Source organism: Artemia franciscana, chromosome 5, assembly GCF_032884065.1.
Source record: "Artemia franciscana chromosome 5, ASM3288406v1, whole genome shotgun sequence".
Taxonomy (NCBI): domain Eukaryota; kingdom Metazoa; phylum Arthropoda; class Branchiopoda; order Anostraca; family Artemiidae; genus Artemia; species Artemia franciscana.
In genome coordinates, this window is record NC_088867.1 from 45,197,631 (window position 1) to 45,213,663 (window position 16,033).

Sequence of the window (16,033 nt, forward strand, 5' to 3'; positions counted from 1 at the left end):
CCCCCTAAAAACGTCTGTACACTTCTCAATAAGCTTTACTGTGTGTAAGCACTGGTCAAAGTTTATAGCTTGTAGCCCCTCCCACGGGGACTGTGGGGGAGAGTAAGTCGTCCTCAATGACATAGTTATAAGATTTTTCGACTATGCTGAAAAAAATGGCTATCTCAGAATTTTGATCCGGTGGCTTTGGGAAAATAATTAGCGTGGGAGGGGGCCTAGGTGCCCTCCAATTTTTTGGTCACTTAAAAAGGGCACTAGAACTTTCCATTTCCGTTAGAATGAGTCCTCTCAAAACATCCTAGCACCACTGGGTAGATACGATTACCCTGAGAAAAAAACAAACAAACAAACAAACAAATAAGCAAATAAACACGCATCCGTGATCTGCCTTCTGGCAAAAAATACAAAATTCCACATTTTTGTAGATAGGAGCTTGAAACTTCTACAGTATGGTTCTCTAATACGCTGAATCTGATACTGTGATTTCTTTAAGATTGTATGACTTTTAGTGTGTTTTTTTCCCCTATTTTATAAAATCAGGCAAATTTTCTCAGGCTCGTAACTTATGATGGGTAAGACTAAACTTGATTAAACTTCTATTTTTAAAATCAGCATTAAAATGCAATTCGTTTGATGTAGCTATTGGTATCAAAATTCCATTTTTTAGAGTTTTGGTTACTATTGAGCCGGGTCGCTCCTTACTACAGTTCGTTACCACGAACTGTTTGATGATCGTAATTCTTGCCTCATCTTCAAGGGAACTATCAATAGTGATATGTTGTCTACCATTCAGCTTGAGACCCGAAGGATTCCAGTACACCGTTGCCAACGCGATAAAATTATACCAGTTTCGGTTCGATTTAGATGTCCTGGTACTAATCGCTTAGAAGGAGTTTTCGTCAAAACCTTAAAAAGAGTCTTTCAGTCTCTCATAGAATTTGTCCTCTCCAAATTTTCTACGACAACTCCTTCCATACAAAATAGTCTGGGGAAAAAAAGATATTGAAGCCGTATCGTTCTTTAGTTGCTAGTTGACTGCCTATGGTAGATGTGAAAAAAAAATATATTATTTTGACGTTTCATTATCAAAATGGAGGGTGGCTCGGGCACGTGCACAGATGTCCCGCCCTATATTTTACCCCCTTCCCAATAAAAAGCAAATGTCCCTATTTAGTTCAGTTTCAAATGTCTTTCTTCTACAGATAAGTTTAAACACTCAACACAGAAACTTGCGCAGCAGGTCTATCTTGTTTATATAGTTTACTAGCTGTTGGGGTGGCGCTTCGCGCCACCCCAACACCTAGTTGGTGGGGGCGCTTCGCGCCCCCCCCCAAGCCCCCCCGCGCGCGTAAGTCGTTACGCGCCATATTAGTTACGCGCCATTGTAGTTGTGTCCCTGTGTCCCACCTGTGAATATAGATAGATTTATATATGTGTTTCAAACTACGTAAAAATTGCGAATATACAACATTCTTGGCTTTCCCATTGTCTGTCCATATACAAAGCCGTATGTACTAATAATGACGTCATATGCAAACGCTCTTTTTACAAACAAACAAACATGCATACACACAACTCGTTTTTATATAGATAGATAGATAGATAGATACAATACAAATTAACTACGTAAAACTTGTGAATATACAACAGTCTTCGCTGTCCTATTGTCTGTGCGTATAAATAGATTGTCAGGTTTACCGACCCTCAAAGATGCAACATACAATTGTACATTGGTAAAGCAATCTGTATTAAGATCTATACCGCATTTTTCTAGTGATTGCCCTTGAGCTTTGTTGATGGTGGTTGCAAATGCTAATCGAACTGGGAATTGCAATCTTTTAAATTGAAAAAGCAGATCCGTTGGAATCATGGGAATGCGAGGAATAAGAACAGCCTCACCCTCATAAGGCCCTGTCAAGATTGTGGCATCTATTAGGTTTTCCATTGTTTGTTTTTTTACGGCAAGTCGCGTGCCATTGCAAAGCTTTGGTGGGTTGATATTTCTTAAAAGTATTATTGGTACGCCTATTTTTAGTTGTAGCAGGTGTGGTGGACACCCTGAAGGATCTATGGAATTTAGAAATTCAGATGGATAATTAACCGCTTCATTTGGTTCCGAAATACAAATTAACTGCGTAAAACTTGCGAATATACAACATTCTTCGCTGTCCAATTCTCGCTGCATATAAATAGATTGTCAGGTTTACCGACCCTCGAACATGCAACGTACAATTGTCCATGGGAAAAACAATCAGTATTAAGATCAATACCACATTTTTCTAATGATTGACCTTGAGCTTTGTTAATGGTGATTGCAAATGCTAATCGAATTGGGAATTGCAATCTTTTAAATTGAAAAGGCAGATCTGTTGGAATCATGGGAATGCGAGGAATAAGAACAGCCTCACCCTCAAAAGGCCCTGTCAGGATTGTGGCCTCTATTAGGTTTTCCATTGTTTTTTTTACGGCAAGTCGAGTGCCATTGCAAAGCTTTGGTGGGTTTATGTTACGTAACAATATTATTGGTACGCCTATTTTTAGTTGTAGCACGTGTGGTGGAAACCCTGAAAGATCTATGGAATTTAAAAATTCAGATGGATAATTAACCGCTTCATTTGGTTCCAAAACTGTGTTGACTGACTTGTAAAGGACTGCCTGGTCTTGAATCTTGGTCAAAACAATATTGTTGATTTCGTGGACGTCTATTAATTTGGTTGCGAGAATCGCTCTTTCACTTAGCCATTTATTATTTTTATAATTTTTTAGAATATTCGGAAATACTTTTTCAATCAATTCATTTTTGGACGTCACTAAATTACAGAAATCAGCAGGTAGTTGTATACGTCCTGAAATTGAGTCTACTGGGAGCTTTCCGTTTCCCATTGCCAGCAATTGATCTGAAAATGTTTGACCAGAGTCATCGTTTTGCAATCGGACACGCATATTTGTAGTTAATTTTAATGTTTTTACGTGTGCCCATAAATTAGAATTTTTCAGGAAAGCATTCATTTCGTCTGCAGGAGTTGATCTAGGTATTATAGGTAATGTTTGCCTGAAATCTCCCGCAAGCAATATTAAGGTGCTGCCAAAGGGTTTCGACTTCCCTCGCAAATCTTTCAAGCAATGATCCAGAGCCTCGAGCGATTTTTTGTGTGCCATTGTGCACTCATCCCAAATAATAAGTTTGCATTGCTGCAATACTTTACCCATCCCAGATGATTTGGAAATATTGCACGTGGGAGTTTCTGTAGAATGCAAGTTCAGAGGCAATTTCAAGGCGGAATGAGCAGTTCTTCCACCAGGCAGCAATGTTGCGGCTATTCCGGACGACGCAATTGCCAACGCTATATCATTTTTAGATCGAATTGATGCCAGAATCAGTTTTATCACAAACGTTTTACCAGTACCTCCTGGCGCATCCAAAAAGAAAATTTCTCCAACGTTGTTATCGACACAATGCATTATCGTATCATAAATGTCTTTTTGTTCCGACGTTAACTTGGAAATGTTATTTTGTACATACGACAATAGATCACTCGTACTGTAACTTTGTTCACGATCCAATTCTACACATGTCGAAACAGCAGCGATACGGTTAGGTGAAGGCATTCCCAAACCCTGAAGAGGTTTGTTTGCCATACTTATGCAAAAATCTTCTATAACAACTAAAGTGTAGTTATAAATTTCTGGTGTAAAATCAAAAGTCATGTCTGACGTCTCTAACTGTTTTCGATGAAGTATATCTTCGGACATTTTGACTTATATTTTTCCCATAAATCTGTAGGAGCTGATGGAGAGCAAGTTGTTAAAATGATGCCAAACAATGCACGAATTTGACTTGGGGTTGACGTTGCGCACGCGTCATTGATGCAGTTATCCCAGTGTTGGTCATTCTCCAATAAATTCAGAGCTTGGCGTGCACTACGGTAAGTGTCATGTATAGTACCATTTACAGTCCTCAAATACTCAAAGGATGTCGGACCGGGTACATTCACCAAAAGCAGGCGTAGAAAGAAGCATTCATATTGATTGGGGTGAACGGTGTAGAGTCTTCCTACCGTGGTATCTTTGAAGATGGTAGGTTGGCCGTCGACTGACTTACCCTGTTTTCGACGTTCAAATACTTTATTTTTAGTATTCCACGTGTAATACGAAGGCACTTCAGTATACAGCAGTTTTTTCGCAAAAGAATCATTTTTGCAAAGCGAAAAAAAAGCTGTTAATGTTGTATCCGGTGGATTCAGGACTCTTTGTTGCACGTTGGTTTCCGTGAAATAAACACGTTGACCATCCTGTAAATGTACCGCTAAGTGAACAACAGCTGGACTACGTTCATGTATCGGAAATGAAAGAATTCGCCAAACAGCTTCATTACTGCTTATGTATCTTCCAGCCTGATATTCTACGATTTCATCGAAATCTTTGATTTCGGACTGCAAGCCAAAAACTGCCATGTCACTGCCTTTGTTGACGTATTTACATATGTATTTGATTGCCTTTACGGAGTTACAGTATTCAACGTTTATGTGTGCATTAAATGTTTTTGATAATAAAGGGGAATATGGAACAACCCACTGGTTATCTACTTCGATGGTGGTACCGTTACGCTTCTTTATTATTGCTGTTTTACCGCCATCGTCAGTAGATCTTCTTCTATATTGTGGGTAACCATCATTGCCAGTAATTGTTTTGGGTACTAAAAGTCGAGGATATTGCTTTGTGCACCTTCCTTTGGCCATGCATGGTGAATTTTCGTTCAGTGCACCGCAAGGTCCATGTATCATATTTTTTACAATAATATCATGTAACCCCTTATCGACATTTTTATCAGGTATTTCAGCGGAAATCACATCATCAATTTCGTTTGAAGTAATTTTTTTATGTAGCCAGATTAGTATATGTGCGTGTGGCAAACCTCGTTTTTGCCATTCCACTGAGTACATCCAGCATCGCACTGACCCAAACACTTCATGTTTTACAAGGTAGTTTATCAGTGATTTCAACTTTTGCCGGAAGACACGTGCCGTAATTTCATGCCTATGAACCGCCGATTGTCCTTGAAGTAAAAGCTGCAGTATCTCGTCCCAAGATTGATTACATGTAAATGTAATAAATAAATCTGGACGACCATAGAGACGAACATACGCAATAGCATCTTGAGCATATTCATGCATATGACGGGGACTGCCAACATATGACGAAGGTAAAATTGTTAATCTTCCAACGTTTGTGGTATTACCGTCATTTATAACTGCATCTCGCAAATGAATGTATTGTTCAGAGCGGAGCTTGGTCTGATTCAGGCGGATATATAGCAAACGTTCTGATTCAATTTTAGCATACATATCAACCATAAATTGGTGAAACAATTCACGGCATTTTAAAATATAATTTTCTTCATCCTGCCGAATCATTAGTCTATAGGAATAATAATGCATTGCACTGCATTTCTTATTCATTTCTTTGTTAGTGGCTGGATTCATCAATTTAATATTAAAGTGATAGCCGTCGGCTCCATCCCAAAAAATGATAGGATATTGTAGGGCATCGTAGCATCGATGAGTTTCAGCAATTCTTAACAACTGAGCGTTTCGCTTATGTAGAATAATATCTCGAGGTAAAAACTGATCACCGACCATAACGATTGCCACTTCGTCAATAGTCGGAGCATTGTATCTACGCACATGTTGGCCAGGAGGCGTTTTGTCAGCGGAAATAACAATTTTATGAGTATCAGTAGGCATCAAATCGATGGCTGTTTTGAACAGACGCACTAACTTATTATTTTCGTGGAAAAGATGTTGCAATTGGGAAACGATTGTCCTTTCAACGTTGGGAGAAATTTCGCAACGTGCATTCAATTCAGAATTTCTATCACTGATGAAGTACAATTGTAAAAATTTATGATTCTCGCCTGAGAATGGTAGAAGGGACCCTGCTTTATGATAAATTTGCCCTTTTACTTTGAAAGTAGACATAAATTGATCTGGATTTTCGATTTGGGCTCCAAACGACGTCATTTGGAAACATGAGTTGTATTGTCTGATTTTTGACAAAAAACGCTTAGATTCTGACGTAGTTCCAGTAAGGAAAGTCTTCAATGGCTCTGGTGGTGCAGCCAATAGAGGAAGTTTAACTTTTCCTGAGGCGCAACACATTCCCATTGTTTCACCATTGAATTTCAAGGCCTTGCAATAGGGACAAATTTTAGACATTGTCCCGATTTGAACACATCTACTCAAGCTATAATCATCGACTGGGTTGTACCTGAATGCCAGGCGATAACTTTCAGATTGCTCTGATTCCTCGGCACGCTTTCTTTTCTTACTTTCTCTATCAGCAGCAAGCCTGTTTCCCTGCTGGTCTTTTGATTCCTCGGCACGCCTTCTTTTTTCACTTTCTCTTTTAGCAGCAAGTCTGCTTCTGCGTTGCTCTAGTAGTTCCTCGGCACGCCTTCTTTTTTCACTTTCTCTTTTAGCAGCAAGTCTGCTTCTGCGTTGCTCTGGTAGTTCCTCGGCATGCTTTCTGTTCTTTCTTTCTCTATCAGCCTCAAGCCTGTTTCCCTGCTGGTCTTTTGATTCCTCGTCACGCCTTCTTTTTTCACTTTCTCTTTTTGCAGCAAGTCTGCTTCTGCGTTGCTCTAGTAGTTCCTCGGCACGCCTTCTTTTTTCACTTTCTCTTTTAGCAGCAAGTCTGCTTTCGCGTTGCTCTGGTAGTTCCTCGGCACGCTTTCTTTTCTGACTTTCTCTATCAGCAGCAAGTTTTTTGGCATAGACTCTTTGAGCATCTTCATCAGTCATTATAAACTTAAGCATTAATAGAATTCTACGCGAACATACGTCTTATATAACTTGAATGACGTCACGCCTTCAAAGCAAAAATGATGGCAACTAATTTCATGACGTCAGCCGAAACATGACGGCGAACATATGTCTTATATAACTTGAATGACGTCACCTTCAAAGCAAAAATGATGGCAACTAATTTCATGACGTCAGCCGAAACATGACGTCACCTGATCCATCCACAGATCCACACACAGACAACTTATTTTTATATATATAGATTAATACAGTGTACCTGCTCATAGACTATGTAAGCATCATAAATTTAGTATAATAAATATAGTAGGAGAAACAAAACAAGTTACAAAGTATTTAGCTTTAAGCCAAAAGTTCGTAATCTTATGTCAACTTAAGTCCAGACTATCCGGAGCTCGGATAGTCCCATATTCAATTCACTTGACTATCAACGTTACATGGCCGTATTCGGAGGGGGGTACCTGGTTTGACCCCCCTGAATTTTTTTTCGGACTTGTATAAAAGTGAAAATACACGTAAACAAAATTTCAAAACCCTGGTAGTCACTAATTTTTTTTCAGTAAACACGGCCAAAAATCTTTGGTATTGTCCTGTATCCATGTGCAAAAATTTTTCACTTTTTCGATCGAACTAGATTTCGTTAAATATTTAAATAAATATTTTTTCGTTAATTTGATTTCAGTCTGCTACAAGTAAATATTCATGGACCCTGTGCGGGCCATACATCGAAAAATCCCCTTAACGGTTGTGAATGAAATTTGGGGTACTTTTCAGGTGTATGTGAAGCACTTAAATTAAAATTATGACGGCTTTTGCGAAAAAGTTTTCCTATCTTTTTCAAACTACACAAATAATATTAATAATAATTCATTTATAACCTACTTTTATACTAAGTAAGCGGAGTAAATTACATTAGAAGGAAGAAAAATCAAATACACAGAAATAGATAACCTCAACCTTAATCACAGACAAAAATACACGGATAACATTATGGTTTGGGCCTAGGAACACAAAAGCATGTCTTGTTAGATTAGCACTAAGCAGCTCAAACGATTGGATAATGGCGGTAGTACCATACGTCTCAGTAATACGCGTATTACGATATGAATTGGGAAGGTGCAGTGATAACTTGGGTACTTGTGTATTATTCAGAACACACTCAATAAGTGAAATTAGGTTCTTTCGTGAAATTAAATAAAAAAAACCAGTTTTTTTAACTGAAAATAAGGAGCGACATTAAAACTTAAAACGAACAGAAATTACTCCGTATATGAAATGGGTTGTCCCCTCCGCAGTCCCTCGCTCTTTACGCTAAAGTTTGACTCTTTGCCACAATTCTACTTTTTAAAACAACTAAAAACTTTAGCGTAAAGAGTGTGGGACTGCGGAGGGTACAACCCATTTCATATACGGAGTAATTTCTGTTCGTTTTAAATTTTAATGTCGCTCCTTACTTTCAGTTAAAAAAAACTAGTTTTTTTTATTTAATTTCTGAACGTTTTTGAATTAATGCATGTTTGATTTTGGCTCTCCGCACATAAATTATTGAAATGAAATTAGTATATTAATTATTTTTTGGCTAAAAGGCTTTCTCTTAGTTTTGATCAGACGATTTTGAGAAATAAGGGGTGGGGAAGGAGGCCTAGCTGCCCTCCAATTTTTCGGTTACTTAAAAAGGCTACTAGATCTTTTAATATTCAACGAACGTTTTTATTAGTAAAAAATATACGTAACTTAAGAATTAATTTACGTAACAAACTTTTATATTCTTATATTTTTATTATGTGTACGAGGGGGTTTGTACCCTCGTTAATACCTCGCTCTTTACACAAAATCGTAAGTTTTGTTCCAATTCTTTAAGAATGACCCCTGAGTCAAATAGGCCGTAGAATAAATAGTTGAAATCAGAGCGAGGTATTTATCTCCTCCTAAATACCTCGCTCTTTATGCTAAAGTATTTTTAGAACCCTTCATATTCGTAATAATCTCTGTTTGTTTTAAATTTCAATGCTATTCCTTACTTTCATTTGAAAAAACGTTTTCATCTTTATTTTTTCATTGTTTTTTTTTTTTGTAGTAATGCTAGAAAATCCTGCGCCCTTTTCATTGAATTTTTTCCCCCATGGCATATTTCTCCAAGGAAAGATCCTCCCACATAGCCCCCTCCCTCAACCCTACCCCCAAAACCAAAAAAATCCCCCTGAAAACGTCTGTACACTTCCCAATAACCATTATTATATGTAAACACTGGTTGAAGTTTGTAACTTGCAACCCCTCCCCCAGGGACTGTGGGGGAGTAAGTCATCCCCAAAAACATAGTTATTAAGATTTTCGACTATGCCAAACAAAATGGCTATCTCAAAATTTTGATCCGTTGACTTTGGGAAAAAAATGAGCGTGGGAGGGGGCCTAGATGCCCTCCAATTTTTTTGGTCACTTAAAAAGGGCACTAGAACTTTTCATTTCCGTTAGAATGAGCCCTCTTGCGACATTCTAGGACCACTTGGTCGATACGATGACCCCTGGGAAAAAAAAACAAACAAACAAATAAACACGCACCCGTGATTTGTCTTCTGGTAAAAAATGCAAATTTTCACATTTTTGTAGATAGGAGCTTGAAACTTCTACAATAGGGTTCTCTGATACGCTGAATTTGATGGTGTCATTTTCGTTAAGATCCTACGACTTTTAGGGGGTGTTTCCCCCTATTTTCCTAAATAAGGCAAATTTTCTCAGGCTCATAACTTTTGATGGCTAAGACTAAACTTGATGAAACCTATATATTTAAAATTAGCATTAAAATGCGATTCTTTTGATGTAGCTATTTATATCAGTTTTGGTTACTATTGAGCCGGATCGCTCCTTACTACAGTTCGTTACCACGAACTGTTTGATTACCACGAACTGTTTTACAAACTACGATACAGGTACATTTCAATGAAATATTTAATATATAGAGCTGGTTAGGTTAATTTAACTTAGGTATTTGATATAATGCACCCCCCCCTGCTAATGTCTAAATATATACCCCAAACTTTTGATAAAGATAATGAAATAAAACAAAATATGATGAAAATATAAAAAAAATTTAGGAAAATTCTAAATTATAGCTTCGAATTCTAACCTAACCTTTCGTCTTTGAGAAATTTACTTTTTGATTTGAATTTTTGATTTTCTCATAAAATGTACCTGCATCGTAGTTTGTTTCACGAAAGAACCCAACTTCACTTATTGACTGTGTTCTGAATAATACACAAGTACCCAAATTTGTAATATCAAAAATCTGCAATACTGATTAGGAGTAAATCATTCTTATTCAATAACGAATACACTCCACTTAAAAACAAGACAGAATGGTCACAATGTGTGGAATACATTTAGCTAAGGCTCTGCGTGAATATTTCCACGGTTAGGTATAATTTTCGAATATCCAATCTTCAACTTTTCTTCAACATCGCTCGCAAAAAAGTCGCAAAAAGCTTGAAGTCGCAAAAAAGGGTGTGTAGAACAAATGCTAATCCCCAACCACCGTAAATTCGCAACATTGCGAATTACTTAGGATCCATAGAACAAATTACGAGCTGATGATTTGGGATTAAAAACTAAATATTCGCATTTAACATTGAAAAATAGACCGATATTCCGAAACATCAAAGAAATACGTTGTACAGATAATGCCAAAATAGACTTGGTTCGATTTAAAACTAGCAGGTCGTTCGCGTACGCAATATAAGACACATCAGATAAATTGTAAAAATATGAAGGCTTGATTCCTGATAACACATTTTGAATGCAAGCATTAAGTAAATGTCCATGCACTATTAAATATTTGGCGATGATTCAAGATTATTTGAAAATGTAATTAGCATTAAATAACAAGAAAACAAACCTTACAGTGCTGTGGGTTAACTGAATATCCATTTTTACAAGAACTACACACAGACATTTGATACAAAAATAGGTTCCACAGTTTACTATCCAGATAGCCCCCCATAAATGTACTTCAACTAGACCTTTAAGAGATCATATCAATAGGCTAAGGAAAATCAAGTCTTGAACTTAACGACTTGGGTCTATTTGACTTTTTTCAGCTTGCGCAATGGATCACTGGTAGATAAAAATGATGTACAAGGGGTTGCAGACTGTCTACTTTAGATAGAAAAAAGGATAAAGATCCTCCAGAGCCTCTGCTGGCGCATAGGGCGTCGAATTGACGTTTCAGTTGCTGGGTGTTTTTACAGGGACAAGTAGAAAGCTTGTCGCCCAACCTTGCTGCAGCGGGGATCGAACCCTGGGTTCCGTATTGGCAAGCAGAGCGTCAACTCACTGTGCTACAATAGGTTTCTATCATAGATGTGAGCAAATTTACTGTTATCACCATGACTCCTGTAGCACCTTTGAGTCTGAATTGTTTTTCACTCTCCATGTCCATAACCTCTCTTCATAACCCGTAGACCTCTTGTGCACCCCCTCCTCTATAAATTTTCAAGAACTTTACAACTTGTTCAAAACTTACTATATTTCTAAGATATTTTGGCTGTTATTTTTTGGTGCTTTTATTAACCCCCCAGAAACACTCCTCCACCGCAAAAAGAAATTATGAGCTTTTTGGAAATAATTTATTTGAGAAATTCAAATTGAATTGTGAATTACTTTTTACAAAAACAGTAGTTCATGCATCCCTTGATGAACCTCCGAGCCTGTACATGTGTTTGATGGTCGATGTCTAAGCCTCTAGAACCACCTCAGTACTTTCAGAGCTCTGGTGTATCTGAAGCGACGTAGTGAGTAGTCCCTAGGTGAAGTTGGAATAGTTCTTGTTTTTCAACTCCTTAAAAGAGTTATGAATGGTTCTGATTTAAATTCATTAACAGATAGAAATAAGAAACCGGTTGGTAACTTAACTTATTATAATTGCTGGCTTTTCATCATAAAATGTTAGGATACTTCCCAACCGAGCCATTCTTATTGAAAGAGCTTGTAATAAATAATTTCTTTAAGCAATAGCATGAGTTAGACTGTATTTACGTTAAAAGTAACAATTAATTTATAGCTAATAAGGAGGGATATTCTACTTTGGCGGATGCGGTCAAATTAACAACTCTCAGAGCAAGGCAAATATTCGAACTGATCTTAATTCACGGGAATCCTACTCCCCCCCCCTATTTTCTGGCTAAGAGATGAGGACATGCTACGTTTTCATTAGCTGCTTTTTAATTATTCAGAACAATAAAAAATTTGATCTGAATGTAAGATCTAAGAAAACCACTTTCATAGCCCCAAAGACAAGTGACAGGTGACAGAATGCATTGGACTTGTCTAATTTGGGCTATGTATTTCCACATTAGGACTGGGGTTGGAAGTAAAATACAGCGGATCTGCGGGAAAAATACCTCATATTTGAATGCATGACTCTGAACTGCTATATACGTATGACTATATTGAAAGACCTCTTCTTCAAAGTGGACCACCACCTGGGAATCTTGTTTAAGTCAATGGCATTTGTAAGGTCTTTCTCATTCGACAACAGCGTGAAGGAATGTAGTCAAGAATCAACATTGGCAGTTCTCAGCAAATTCTTAACAAACCTGAGCTTGCTAAACGTTCTTTGGGCAGCATCAACCACAACAGATACTGTCGCAGCCAATTTGCAAAGATGATTGGCTTTTTTAAGCTGGTGTTGCCGGCAATTTCCTTCGCCTAAGACTTCTCTGAAGCAAGCAGCGCTGTGTCAAAACTTAAACGGAACTTCAAAGTCTACTTAAAAAGCAGTATAATGTGCAGTTCCTTCTTGGTTTAGAAACAACGCTGTTGCTGCAACTGAACCCTTTTTAAAGAAGGCTGAAATGAGGACCAAAATGGTTGAGAATTCACAAGAAAAGCTTCAAAGTCATTAAAGTCATCCTTTCAAGCAGGATTGTAAAATGTTGTCTATAGAACTGTTACATTGAGATCTTGGCTTGACTCTGAGCTTGACGGTCAAAATGAGATGGTTCGACTTTCCGACGATGATGTCTGACGAAATCTACCTCTGGATCGACTTCACTCTTTCTGGCAAACACTTTTATACTGTCAATAAATATAGTTCAGTTCCTCCTCCGACATTCTTTCGAAAAGTTTTTTGATAACTTCAAGCATTCCTTTCTTTCAAATTTTTCTCTTGCTATCCTGATCTTGGACATGATTTTTTTCATAAACATGAGGAAAGTAATAAATTCAAAGTTTATAATCCGTTTCTGAAAGCCACTAGCCTGTGACATCGTCTTCACATCAGTGTTCTTTATCTGTCTTGTTTCGTAAATTGTTGAAAATATTGTTCTAAACGAAGCAACGTGCTGCTTGTATGGTTTCAGCCCTTGCTGTTCACCAAGCGCATGACAAGTTTTGGAGGTTAAGACTGTTTTCAATCAAAAAGAGTTTTTCTTTAAGGATGGCAAAATACTTCGTAGATAAAAAGAAGAGCACGTATTTGCTGTCAAGGATATTGAGAAGTTTGACTATCAAAAGAGATGTATTGCAATTATGTTCTATAACGATGTTTAGTCTGTGGCCTGGCAGGGATTATAAGGCATGCGGCGATGAAGAAGTACATATATTTTCTGCTGGCTCCATTAAATTGACCAGACATTGCACTTGCATAGTCATAAGACTGCTAACCTAGCTTATCAAGAAGAATTCTTCTGCTTAACAATGTTCCTATTATACTTTCTGTCATGCCCTGATCGGTTTTGTCATTAGTTTCGCTAACCTGTAATGGTTTTTTTCTAGGTGTCACTTTCAAACTGATATTATGGTTAAGACCGCAAGCTCATGAGAAAGTGAAGCATCGGATATCGTATTCGCCATCATAGAATACAATTCTCATTCCAAGACTTAGCTGAGATTCTTTGCCCTGATTTCTGATGAAATAAAGTCAATGATCTCGTTTTGAGGAATTATGCGTGAATAGGAAAATTTGTATCGTTTATATTGGGTAGCAAGAGCTGCCAAATATCTTGCTAGAAGTTGAACATTTTGAGAAAATTCCGTTTTGTTCTACAATGCTCCCAAAGCCAATGACCTGTCTCGTTAAGGCCCTTGGAACCTCCAAATTTTTGTCACAATTCTTCTGTTTGTTTCTTCACTTTTTGGTTACTGCAAAGCATTAGTTCGAGTACTTTTATTAAGTAGGAAATACACACGACTTTTTTTATTGCCGAAGTGGCAAAAGTAGGACAAAGCTGCTTTTTTTGACTCGGAAGAGAAATAACTTGCTAGCTTGCCTTTCTTCGTCTTTACATTGCTCTTCATTTTGGGCCATTGCCGCTAACCGCCATCCATCCTAGCTTTTTTGGATCGGTTGCTCCTGGGACAACTAGAGGAAAGGAAACGCATGAAGCAGAAGGCAGCAGCTTTCTCGATATTGTATTTTAAGAACTGATAATCCTCATACCATCCCGGATGAAAACGCCCCTGTTTCTTTTTTTATACTGAAGGATCAATTTGGAATGCACCCAGCTTTGGTTGATTAGGACCACTTGAAATAAGGTACTTCCTTTGGTTTTCGCTAGAGATTGACTTCCTTGTTCCTGGACCTTTGTGAACTGTACTTTCAAAACCACCATTGCAACTTTCGACAACAGCTCCACTAATCGTTGAAATATTAAGAAATTCATCAGTGCAATTGACTTTAAACTGTTTACATAGTTCAAACACAGAAGACGATGTAGATTGTATTTCCACTAAGATAGCTCTTGCATTCAAAGAAAAAAATTATCCAGACACTTTTAACAATGTTGTTGGAATGAGCAACAAATAATATAATGTATTCCAGCTTAGTAACACATATAACAAATACCTTGTTGGGTCGTTGATCGGAAATGTCTTGCCCTATATTGGTCCCTTCTCATCAATTGTGTCGATGTATGGCATGATACCAAAAATTGCCGTTAAAAGCCAAAGACAAACACCTGGAATATTTTCTTCTCTAATTTCTGTCCGTTATAACTTTGAACGCTGCTCACTACTTTCGTCCCAGGGAAAAACTTACCTCAGAACTTGAGTAAGGTATCCCAGCGTCTTCAAAAGCACTCAAGCTCTGGGGAAAAATTCTGGGTGCACAGTCAAATCTTACGTGTTCTTCTCAAGTGTTGTGTCCGTCTCAACCTCGTATTGTAATCGAGTTTTTTTTTTCACTATCCCGCATTTACTTCCTTTGAGAGGGCCCCATGGGCTTCTTTTCTTTGAGGTCTAATTACTTTTCTATTGCGCATAGAAATTTCTGGCATTCTTTTCCTCACGTAGTCAAATTTTGACCGACACTCCATACACGTAACCTTGTCTCTTGCTTTTGGTCTGTTCATATTATCTTGTCAGTCTTCAGTTAAATATTCTCAAACTACTGAACCATCAAACAGAAATAAATCGCATGCGAACATAAAACAGATTTTTAAGGAGTTGCTAAGCTACCAGTCCAGTCGCTTTAAACCTGATTTAATTTAAACAACTCTGTTTAAATCCATAATTACTAAAATAAGAGTTAAAACGACACTATGCTATTTACAAGTAAATTTGGTTTTCGGTATGTACGACTGAAGCTAAACAGTGCTAAGATTAACCATTTCTCTACTGAGAAATCAGAAAATCCAAAGTCTTTTCAGGAGAAGGGAAATACAACACGGACGGTCTCTGACTGAATTGAGCGCCCAAGACCTGGATAAGGCCAAAATAAACGACTTAAATGATTTCATAAAAACTTGGGCTAGATCTGAACAATAAGACACAAACAAATTTTGCGCAACCATAAGCATGTTTTTAAAGCATGAGTTGCTACTAGTCTAGTCCCTTTAAACCTGGTTTAATTTCGACGGCTCCATTTAAAAAACAATTAAAAAAATATATAAATTAAACAATAAAACGAAACCACTATTCTATTTACATGTGAATTCGCTTTTTGGCATCTATGTCTGAAGCTGAGTTTTGTCAAAATCAGCCATTCCTTTACTGTGAAGTTTGAAAATGCACAAGTCTTTATAGGAGAAGGAATTACAACATAGACGGTTTCAGAATTGAGAACCTGGGACCTCAATGAGGTCAAAATAAACAAATTATATGGCTTTTCTAAAATCAAGGGGGTGAGTTAACCCCCCCACCCCTTTGAGCCCCCTAGGAACAGGGCAGTTGCTAAACTCTTTTTTATAGCGGTTTTGTTCACTCTACGGCTGATTTGAATA

General features: G+C 37.6%; 1 protein-coding gene across 3 annotated transcripts in view; it reads right to left on the bottom strand.

Annotated features, from left to right (window-relative positions):
- The window catches only part of LOC136027479 (microphthalmia-associated transcription factor-like), a 225,660-nt gene that overhangs the window by 146,650 nt on the left and 62,977 nt on the right, over positions 1-16,033 (bottom strand). The gene's annotated exons all lie outside the window — the stretch shown is intronic.